Here is a 12676-nt window from a genome sequence, read left to right on the forward strand (position 1 = left end):
ATACTAAAATGCAATAGGCTATAAAACTACATACTTGAAATTTTTTCAAAATTCTGAAAAAAAATTCAATGTTTGATTAAAATTTTTTGATTTTTTTTTTTAATTTGTATAAAATGTCAATCTTGTATTTTAAGGGATTTGGTAATAAAATTAACTATTTTTCATAAAAAATTATCAAAATTAATTAAAATTAAAAATAATAAAATTATTATAAAAAATAATGTAAAATTGTTAATGGTTTCGTCAATAAAAATAACTATTTTTCATACAAAAGCATCAAAATGAAATAAAATTTAAGATTCATAAAGAATTAACAAAATTAAATAAAAATTAAAAATTATACAAAAAATTATATAAAATAGTGTACTGATTCATCAATAAAATTAACTATTTTTCATAAAAAATTATAAAAATTAAAACAAATTTAAAAATTATAAAAAAATTATAAGAAGTTGTTTAAGGTTTCGTCAATAAAATTAACTATTTTTCATAAAAATTACCTAAATTGAATAGAAATTAAAAATTTGTATGGTTTCGTCAATAAAATCAACTATTTTTCATAAAACATGATCAAAATTAAAAAAAAAAACTAAAAATTATAAAAAAATATATAAAATTGTGTATGGTTTCGCCAATAGAATTAACTACTTTTCATATAAAATTATTAAAATTGGAGAAAAATTAAAAATTATCAAAATATTATAAAAAAATTATGTAAAACTGCTTATGGTTTCATTAATTAAATTAAAAATTTTTAATAAAAAATTATCAAAATTAAAAATTAAAAAAAAATTATATATAATTTTGTATAGTTTCATCAATAAAATTTTTCATAAAAAAGTATCAAAATTAAGTAAAAATTAAAAATTTAAAAAAATATATATATACAAAATTGTTTATGGTTTCGTCACTAAAATTAACTATTTCTAATAAAAAATTTTCAAAATTAAATAAAAATTAAAAATTAGAAATTATAAAAAAATTATATAAAATTGTTTATCGTGTCGTCCATAAAATTTACTTTTTTCATAAAAAATTATCAAAGTTACATTAGTTAAATTTAAAATTATAAAGGAATGATATAAGATTTTGTATGGTTTCATAAATAAAATTAACTAGTTTTCATAAAAAAATATCAAAATTATAAAAAATTAAAAGTTATAAAAACATTATATAAAATTTTGTATAGTTTCGGCAATAAAATTAACTATTTTTCATAAAAAATTATCAATTATCAATCAATTAAATAAAAAATCAAAACAATTAAAAACCTGGGCAATAAGTCCCTCTGCTATAGTTATGAAACACACTATTCAAATATATTACAGCGCATGGTTTATATATTCTGTTACGCTCCCACACTTATTATCACTACTCACTTAAGAGACCGACTTACGCTAATTTTAGTAGAACCATCCCCTGCTACTTCGCAAATAATGAAAAATGACAAGCTAACTTCGAATGCTAGCCTCGCATCATCAATCCCATAATCACTCCTTACTGCTAGCCATATGTCATAAATGTCATTGGTCCCATCCTTGGCACCCTCAAAATCTGGCAGCATGGCAAAATAAACAATTGATTTTTTCATTGTGTAGCAGTTTGTTGCGACACTTTCGTTACTTAATACGAGTACAAATTGCGGCTATCGAGGCAGCTTGGCGTCCATTTCAGTTAGTCGATCTCTATTTAGGGCGATTTATGCATTAACTTTTTCCCAAAAATATTTCCAATAATAAAAAAGCTTAAAACGAAAATAATAAATAATATAACATATTGGAAAATATGTGCACGCACACTCAATGCACAGAAGCAACGCGAAAAGGGCACATAAAAAATGTTTAGTGGAATAGCAGACTTTGAGTGTATGAAAGCGCGTCATTTTGTGCTTTACAGCTGCGCTGCGAGAGTTGGCCATTTATCAAAATCGCCCTTGCTATGCATCCAGCACGTGGTGTCCGGTTGTTGTTTTTTCTCTCTCTTTTTCCATTCGTTGAGTGTATTGCATGTAGTGTAGTTTATGATACATGAGAGCACACATGCAGTTGAATGCGTGTAAGCGTGGCACTTTGTATGGCATATGTACATATGAATGTGTGCGTGTGTGTGTTGTGCAAGCGCACGTTTCAGTTTGATGTAGCTATTGTAACAAATTCAATAATTTTCGTGACTGACAGGCACGACAAGGCATTTTGGCCATGAAGTTCCTACTTTCATCAGGATCCTTAAAAATTCATATAATTTTTTGATTTTAGGTGAAAGGGTAAGTGCAAATTTTTCGGGTATTAATCCATTAATCGCATGCGTTGCTTACCCTGAAATTTAAATTTGATAAGGCGAGCCAAGAAGCACCGAGAAATTCGTAATTCCTAAAATACTCAGGCTAAAACACACATTGCATTCAAACTTCTGGAATGTAAAAGGGTAGGTAGCCAAGGAGATAAAAGAGAAGTAGCAAGGAGAAAGAGATAGGATAGAATGGAGACAGAGAGAGAGAGACAGAGACAGAGACTGTAAATAGCATACATAATCGCTAATCCAATTCATGATTGGTATAGAACTAATTCGGATTATTGGCTCTGGTCCTTTGGGGTAATCGCTAATCCGCAGTTGGCCAATTCATCAGCAATTTAATTTCCTTGTGCACCGCGGTGTCCTGAAATCCAGATAAGTAGAAGCTTATTCCATCTTTCAACAGAATTAAGCTTCTTCTTACATTCCGGAACAATATTTGAGATTTGCTTTGCGTTCTCCAGGGCAAAGACTCCAATCTGTTTCCCGATCTATCTCCTCTCAAACACTTATCTTAAAAACATAAATGAAACGCAAATTATAAACTTTTTTAATTCTAGAAAAGAAGTTAGCTTTAATTTTCTATGTAAAATGCCACTTATTTATCGACATTGCAAATGTAAACCGCACTGGAAATTCCAACTCTTTCAAAATTGTGGCTTCGGTAATGTTGTTGATAAATTTGTTCAGCGCAAACCGAGCGCCCTTTCAAAAACGTGACAGGTTTATATTTCGTAATTCAATGATTACCGATCCGACTTTTAGTTGCAGTATATGAGGTGTCGCAATTCCAGCGAATTCAAAAACTCCTTTGGATAGAGGACCACACAATTATTTTTAAACCTAAACGCCTTACAAAGGGCGCACACATCATCCATTGACCCAACAGCAGTGATTGACTGCAAATTGTAATAATTTTTTATTTACTGTCATTCGTTTTGTGATAGGTGACAACCCTATGCAGAATGATACATTTTTTTATACACATTTCGTTTGAGGGTAGTATTGTTATATTGTACACCTTAACATATTTAAATTTGATTTTTGTATTTTTTTTTGCAATATGTGGCAACCCTACTTAATTTTAAAAACAATTTGTTTTAAATATTTCCATACTTTCTTTGAGCAATACCGACAAAAATAGATATTAAACTTTTTTTCTCGATATATCAAAAATATGGCAACACCGTTTTCAAACCTACCACAACCAGAAATAAGCAAAATAGAAGAAAGTGATTGACTACAAACCCTACGTAGAATGATACATTTTTTTGATACACGTTATGTTTGAGGGTAGTGTTGTTATATTGTATACCTTAGCATATTTAAATTTGATGTTTGTATTTTCTCCCTAGGTGGTAACCCTACCTAATTTAAAAAACCATTTTACTAAATATTTCCATATTTTCTTTGAGCAATATCGACAAAAATTTAAATTAAAATTTTTCAAAAATGTGGCAACACTCTTTTCAAGCCTTCCACAGCCAGAAAGAAGCAAAGTATAAGAAAGATTAATGAATTCGGAACAGCACTTAAGGAATATTATGTTGCACAAATGATTGAAAAAACATGCTGAATTAAAAGAAGAAAATATTTAGATTAATTTCATTGTTTTATGAAAAAATGTGTCGTCTTTTCCAATCACCCTGCACCAGAAATAATCAAAATTTTAGCTTGGACAGTTCTTTGCCTCTTTTACCATTGTTGTTGTTGTTGTTGTTTCCTGCTGAAATTTTCGCAATTAGCGACTAGCGCCGTTTTACAGTTTTTTTTTTTCTTTTTAAGTCAGATCCATTTCGTGAGGCCAATGTAGGTATAACAGCAAACTTTGTACCTCTCCGTCTGAGATCTCATTAATTTGCTGTAAGAAGTGCTTGCCGAAAGAGTGAAGTCTTACTTTATCTAGACCTGGACATTCGCATAGATTGTGGAAGAGACTTTATTTCACCTCTTCCGCTTTACAGCTTTTGCGGATGGGATTGAAAGGGGGTTAAGACTGACTGCGCGATCACCTACTTTCCAGTGACCTGTAAGGGTTGCGGCTAATGTAATGTATCGGCCGAAGATTTTGTCCATGCTCCGTTGGCTTTCCTCAAAATAGAAGGACAGGAGAGTTCTTTGGATAAAAGCTTACTCAGAATGGCCGTATCTTTGGTTGATCCTATGGAACTACAGAAATCTTTCCAAGCTTCTGCCTGAGCTTGTCTGATTGCTTTCTTGTATTCCCTAAGACAGTATTTGTAAGGTTTAAACTACTTATATTTATAGCAGATGTTGTCATTTTCCTAAGCTAACTTAAATCTTCATTCCACCAGGCGAGATATGTGGTTTTGCCGTACGTGACAGGACATGAAGCTTCAAGTCTTTTGTCAACGAAACTTCGAAAGCTCTTACTTTCTCATCTAAGCCTCTACTTGAAGTTATGGTTTTATTGAAGTGTTGAAGTTTAGACCTGTCTACCTTATTGATTGTGTACCAGTTTACCATTACTTTTTTTACCATTTACAGGGTTTGATTGAAAAGTAGGTTAGGTTTGGCAGCCGCATCGCACATAGAGACAACGATGCCACTTAGACCACGAAATGGGTCCGTTGTGAACCGCGGGGGCTGAGCTACATTTCCCTCTCCATATTAAACCATCCTGAGCTTTTGTCCTGTGAGGGCCCCTACTAAGGTCCTGATTTGAAGTCTATTCAGTTTTATAATACTCTTGGACAGACGTAAATTTAGCCTTGGCCATGTTTGCCTAGCAATTAACGCTAATCCATCTTTGATTTGTAGATCTGATTAATGCGTCCTTAATCAGAAGCTTACAAGTTGCCAGAGGTATCTCCATAAAATTACTTATGTCTGGCAAACAGGTACCTTCTCTTGCAAGTTGGTCTGCCCTACAGTTCCCTGGTATATCTCTGTGGCCTGGAACCCAGCACAAGATTATACGATATTGTTTGGCCATCTCATTTAGAGATTGGCGACAACGTAAGACACTCCTTGATGTTGTTTGGAATGCATCCAGGGCTCGTAGGGCAGCTTGGCTGTCTGATAGAATGCAGATATCCGTTGATGATATTCTGTTTATCTTTAGCCATTTTAAGGCTTCATGAATAGCGTTTATTTCCGCTTGAAAAACACTACAGTGATCCGGTAGTTTAAAGGATTCACTAATAGAAAGCTCTTCGCAAAATAACCCTGATCCTACACCGGTATCCATTTTAGACCCGTCCGTGTAGATCTTAACGGGTGTGTTGGGTGTTGGATCTTCTTCACACCATTCCAGTCTAGAAGGGATTTTCATTAGGAAATTCCTTTCGAAGCAGAGAATGGGAGGGTGATAATCACAGTCACTGGGTATATCCGTGTAGGAGTCTAAGATGGTTGAATGTCCATGTGTGACGGCCTTCTATTGTGAGCTCGCTTTGAGCCTTACAGCGGAGCAGGCCGCTAAGTATTTGCAGAAGAGATCTAGGGGTGGCAGATGTAATATGATATACAAAGCCATGGATGGCGTGGTTTTCATGACGCCACATATTGCTAATTCCGCTGATCTCTGCACCTTATTCAATAAATTAGAATAGGTTTTTTTCTGCATAGCACACCACCAGATAACATGGGTCTGACGACAGCAGTGTAAAGCCAATGAGCAACCTTAGATTTAATTCCCCAGGTCTTACCTAAAGCTCTCTTACAGGCATAAAAAGCTAGGTTCGCTTTCCTGACTCTTTCTAAGATGTTTGACTTCCAAGTCAGTTTCCTATCTATGATTAGTCCCAAGTACTTGGTTTCTTCCGAAATCACAGGAGCTTCCCCCTTGAGCATAATTGGACTTAGTTGAGGGATTTCGTGTTTCCTAGTGAACAATATAAGTTGTGTTTTGTCTGGGTTGACTCCTAGACCACACTTTCCTGCCCACCTAGAAAGTATGTCTAGAGCATTTTGTATTAGGTCTCTTAATGTAGATACAAATTTACCAGAGACAGCAATGACACCATCATCGGCGTAAGCTATCACCTTACAGCCTACCGATTCCAGTATTAACAGGAGTTTATTTACAACTGCGTTCCATAGAAACGGTGAGAGGACTCCGCCTTGCGGTGTACCTCTACTTACCAATCTCCTGAGCACCGATTCTCCTAGTTCCGATTCTCCTAGTGAAAAGTAATGAGCCTTATTTTTTTTAAGCATTTTTGGCTTATACAACTAATATTCTTCTAATATTCGGTCCTTCTACTGCAGGAAACATTTTTTAAACTCATCCGCCGGAATCGAATTCGGTTGTTACAGTTTTTTGGATCACCTCAATGGAGCCGAAACGCCTCCCCTTCAGCTTTCTTTTCAGGCGCGGGAACAAGAAGAAGTCCGGAGGGGACAAGTCTGAGCTGTAGCGAGGGTGGGGAAGCACCGGAATCCCCATCTTGGCCAATGCAGAGGTGCAGAGGAAGGTGGTGTGCGCCGACGCATTGTCGTGATGAAGAGTCCAATTGTTGACTAGGTCGGACCGTACCCGGGCGACGCGGTTTTTCAGCCGAAGGAGCACTTCTTTGTAAAATGCCGCGTTTACAGTGCTTCCTGGAGGTACAAACTGTTTAGCTTTACGCAAAATTTGAACGAGTAACGTTGCTCCAACGATCGCTGTATTTTCGGCACTGCAAAATCCTAACACACTTTTAAAACAGCTTTCACGCGCGGAGCGATGTTGACTGCACCGCTGTTGTCAGCAAACTGGGACCAGTTTCTAGTGGAAGGGGAAGATCCAACGATCATTTTCCCCCACCAGCCGATTCGGTTGATCGCTTGGCAGACGCTCCGCGCGGGAAGGCTCATTACTTTTCAATCCAACCCTGTACATTTACTTTTACCATTACTTTCCCACTTTTAATGGCAGTACCTTAGCATAACGGTTCCAGAGGTAAAAAGTAAGACATTTTTAATTTGTATTGGAGGCGTTAGGCCGCATCTTTATTAAACGTTTTGAAGTTTTGCTGTTGGTGAACAACCCTCATGCTCTCCGCCATCATATTTTTACATTCCATACCTAGGAGAGTGCGGTTATTGTGTCTGGAGTAAAGTATAACCTTATTTAAGAATTTTTACTAACAGTTCTCTGAAATTTCACATGGAATTTTTCTTGAACAAAAAGATATTTTCTCCAGACGGTGTTAGTAATAAATTGTTTAATTTTTCATTTCATATTATTAAAGAAAAAAATGCCTATATTAATTTCCCAAACTCATTCATGAAAAAGCAAAAGTATTCGCTTAACCCCAGATTGATTAACAAACAAGTTATAAAATAAATACGACACCAAAAATGGCGTACATTGCTCTCGTTCATCAACATTTCTCAGACTAAATATCGCTTGAGTATTTTACTTACGTTTTAGTACATCACTTCGAGTTTAACATTTTTTCCCATCAAAGTGTATGTACTCATAAAATATGCAGATGCACACAAATTCCAAACCACCGTCCTACAAGCACGTATCCACCGAAGGGCTCAATGGGAAATATCGCACTGATTGGCTGCCTTCGCAAAAAGTGATTGACTTCGTTCCAGCTACTGCTTGCATACAAAGACATTCCACCACGAAATCGAAGTCAGGACATAAAAAGTGATACCGAGAATCGATTTTGTATCAAAATGAGGTAACATCTGCGTCCAACGAGATCAACAGATGCACTTCATGCAGGATGCCACTGATTTATTGCCAGCACACGCGCCAACAGGCGTCTAACGAGTAAACAGCCATACAAACAAACTTCGAACTACGAACACACACACACACATACCTACAGAAATGTACTTTCGTTTGTCTATTGTACCCTACTCCACTGGCTCCCATTCCAACCCGAAAATTCAACGCTGTCCACAGCTTAGAGCCGCAAACGACACCAACAAGGCAAGCCTCTGGCAATATTGTTGTTGTAGCAAAAATTGCTGGCATTTTTTTCGCTGATGCTTGTCTCCAATGATTCAACGGTAACGATAAAAAATCTCCACCACATGCTGCAGTTCATGGAAAACAGCTGCTACGCGTGGCCTTGCACACAGTTACAGCAGGTCCTTCAAGCAGCGTTGTTGAAATATTTGTTGCATTCACATTTTTAAGTTGGTCACTTTGTCAGCGAGAGGATGAAGTGGTGTTTTTTATACTTTGGGGTTTCAAATACAAACGTGCAATACATATTAGAGCACGCGTACAATTGTGAGTAGATGAGGGCTTGTGCTTGTATAGGTAAATTTATTCCTGCAATCGAGTGAGGTATTTCAGCCAGGTGCAACTCAGGTACAATGGTAATACGTTGCAAGGTACACCACTTGGGTGCGTATGTTTTTTAAGGTATATTTGCATGTAGTTGAGAGCATAACATAGTGAGACTAATTCTAAATTACAACTATTTCTTCTTCGACCTATGGTAACTATTCCGAAAGTGGTTACATTTGAACTAGTTGAAAAAATCCCAACTTGCACCTACTCTGAGTAAATTATTGGTCTGGCAAAAAAGTTCAACAGCAAATTGTTAAAATATAGGTTTAAATTTTAATATCTCGTGCAATAAGAGGATGTGCAGAGGGGATGTCTCTGCGAAAATTATAAAGTGTTGAAACGTGGCATTTTTTTAGTTTGAAATACTGCATAAATTGACAGTCTTATAATGTGAATAAAAATTATAAATATTAGTCTTATTTCACTATTTTTAACAATATTTTTTTCCAATTCGCAACATTTTGATCAAAAAGTGACTGGAAGAACAGCTGGGAAAGAACGAAAATTTCGTAGTTTAAAAATCGGCCTCACCCTAATCGGCCAACCAATGAAAAAGTTTGGTAAAATGAAAAAGGGTAAAAAATTTTAAATTTTGATGAAAATTTATTTGTTGTTTTTTTTCTAATTAATATGAATTTTATATGAGGATGAACAATATTTTCACAAAAAATTTATAAAAATTATATAAGAAGCAATTAAGTGGTAAAAATCTGTCAATAAGTCCCTGTTATATAGCTATCCAACGAAATGTGTATTATGTTCAGCTTATTAAGACACCTCTCATGACACAATTAATCACTTCACCTGCCCCTAAAGTCAACTCATTCAACACCTCCTTCCCTTAGATTCCACCTTTTCTAAACACCTTTTTCGTTGGTCCTTCTGTAAGATATCATCAGCGATGGCAACTGATGCGTTTCAGAAGTTAGGCAGGGTTTCGATAAGCTGCTGCAATAAAATCAAAAACAACAACAGCAACAACAAAAACAATTGAAACGGCTACAATCATTCAATAAAAAGTACATCGTAGTTCATCATTACAACAACGTGTGACCACAAAAGGCGGGTTCCAATGGGATGGATCGATTTGACAGACAGATTTGGCGAACATTTCAACGATGTACATTTCATTTATAAAAGCACGCATCACTTTTTTTCAATAATGTCAATACTCTTAATTCTAGTTATGTAAAATTTCGGAAGCCTTGTGGAGTTAAGTACTGCTTTTGCACTTTAGAAGAAGCAAATATTAACACTTCTTAAAAACTACCTGATTTTGTTATAAAGGGTGGTTAAGTTCCAAAGGCCGGTGTTGATTTTGAATAAAATACAACTTTTTTTAGAAATTATTATCATTTCTCTTTATTATGATAATACCGATACGGTTCAATTACGTATAAAACAAAATATTGGCCAAATAGCCACCGAGGTCTCAGCGGCACACCTCTATCCGATGGTCCAAATTTTCGATGACGCTGAGGCATAATTAAGGTTCTATGCCGTTAGTGTGGCGAATTATCTCATCCTTTAGTTCTTGAATTGTTGCTGGCTTATCGATGTATACCTTTTCTTTCAAATAACTCCAAAGAAAGAAGTCCAACGGTGTCGTTGACGTTTAGGTGTGGTTCACATTCACCATCGGCCCTTGAAATTTAACCACCCTTTATAAAAGAAAAAAATATAACCCCAAAGTCACTAGACGTGCAGCAAATGCAGTGCACTTTCCTAAAGGGTATCTATAAATCCAAACATATTTACATATATACCTCAGCTCAGAACTCTCAGAACTGCATTCGGGTACATACTGCATATGTCAATTGTAAGCACACCCGCTAACTGGCAGCGATTGGATCAGTGCAGTGACGAAAAAGTGGCGGACACTCCGAAAGCTATCGCTTAAAATTCATACATATTTACGTGTGTGTGTGTGTATACACCTCCAAATTTTTTCCATGTTTTTGAGCAATTATTGCGTTCTATGTTTTTCAGTTGAATGTTGGGAGACGCTGAAATTGGTTATGGTGACTTGACAGAATAAAAGATGCTACAGAATGTTATAAATGAATACGTCTAGATAGATATATAAATACATACACATACATACATGGATACAAACATATCTGATTAGAGAGAAAACTAAGTAAAATTTTTTAAGTTGTTATTTTTTTAGTTGATTAGTATCTTATTAAATATACATTAACATATTATCTTATTAAATATAATAATTTAAAAGGTACCTCTTTTATCTAAATAAGCGAATTTGCTGGTACATATTTAATCTAATTAGAATCTCAAATCAATTTAAATAGTCTTCAATAATTTAATTAAAATGTATACTAAATTAAATTAAAATTCTATTAGTAATATTGCATCACTTCCACACATTGTGTTGAATGTTTTATGATGTAATTGGACTGCTTTATCCAAGGTAAAGTCAATAAACAAGACAAAACGAAAAGAGCTTTGTTCTTATAACTTCAAGTTTATTTATTCAAACTAATCCCCTCTGGCCTCGACACATTGTTTTGCGCGATCTAAAAGCTTTTCGAAAGAGTGTTTCAGCTCATTGACCGGAATGTCCTTCAGGATGTCGGTACAAACCTTTTGGATGACCTCTATGGACGCAAAACGTATTCCTTTCAGGGCCAAAAAGAAACTTTCCGAATAGGTAGAAGTCACGGGGAGCCAAATCAGGCGAATACGGTGAACGATTGATGGTTAAAATGCAATTTATAGTCAAAAAATCAGTCAAAAGAGTGGACTGATGAGATGGTGCATCATCATGCAATAAGCGTCAGCTTCTTCCTTCGCGGTAATTAAGGCGAATTCGACGAATTCGGTGCAACAAATGCTTCAAAACGCCAAGATAGAAAATTGCATTCAAGGTTTGGCCCATTGGCATGAACTTATTGTGGACAATTCCATTGAAATCGTATAAACAAATGAGTATCGACTTGATTTCTGACTTCTCCAAACGAGATTTTGTGGGTGGTGGCTCATCTGGGGCCTTTCATTCGGCAATTTGACCCTTACTTTCAAGTTCATGTTAGAAAAACCAGGTCTCATCACCAGTTACAATGTTATAAAGGAAGTTCTCGCCTTTTCTTGCCTCTTTAATGAGGTCTTTCGAATGTTGAATTCTGAGCAATTTTTGGTCCTCGGTTAACTTGTGCGGAATGAAACGTGCACAGTCATTTCGTAAGCCCAAATGCTCTGTTAAAATGCGATAAATCGATGCTTTAGAGGTATTCAACTCCGATGCCATAAATTTCAACAACGATTTCGGTTGATTTTTTATAAATTTATGAGCAATTTCGATGGAGTTTTCGGTGATTACTCATTTTGGGCGCATACGGGCCGCATGTTCATTGTCATTTAAGTCCTCACAACCATCTCTGAAATGTGTAAACCACTCATGAATCATCGGCATAAACTTTGTTCATCAATTCAAATATTTCGGTACACGTTTTACCGATTTCAAAACAAAATTTGTTATTAGCTCTTTGTTCGAAATTAATTTTTGTACCGATGACACAAACATACTGACACTTTAGACGCAATAACTTTGCTTCCATTGAGCCGAATGTCACCAAGCTTTCACTTGAAGTCAACTAGGGATGTAACTTCCAACGCATTAACTCAGTAAAAAGATGGCACCATCAGAAACATTTTTATGACACCAGTCTTGTTTATTTTGGACTTCACCTTGGATTTAGGCAAATAATCGATTTAGAACCTTTTTTAATCTCGTAGCTAAATTTTTTTAGAAGAAAACGAATAAACGTATTTTGATTTCGATCGATTCTAGTCTCATAAAGTATTCGTTCCTTACAACCGAATTTTTAATGCGAAAAATGCTTCGAAAATAGTTCGAAACGAAAGTCAATACAGGCAGTTGAAAGCAGGATATCGTTTAGAATTTAGTCTAAAGCCTCCATGCTAGTCTAGGCACTTTTAGCAGGAATGATAGATTAGCGCGTTTGGCCAACCAAAGCAAAATTATGAGAGTAGCTTCGGCTGTCACGTCATTGATTGGTTGGTTAAAGTGGGGATTCGTCCAGAATCCATCCATTGGGAACTCGGCAGCAGAATTCTACTCACTTATTTCACACAGATTCG

The sequence above is a fragment of the Anastrepha obliqua genome, chromosome 5 (assembly GCF_027943255.1).
Source record: "Anastrepha obliqua isolate idAnaObli1 chromosome 5, idAnaObli1_1.0, whole genome shotgun sequence".
Taxonomy (NCBI): Eukaryota; Metazoa; Arthropoda; class Insecta; order Diptera; family Tephritidae; genus Anastrepha; species Anastrepha obliqua.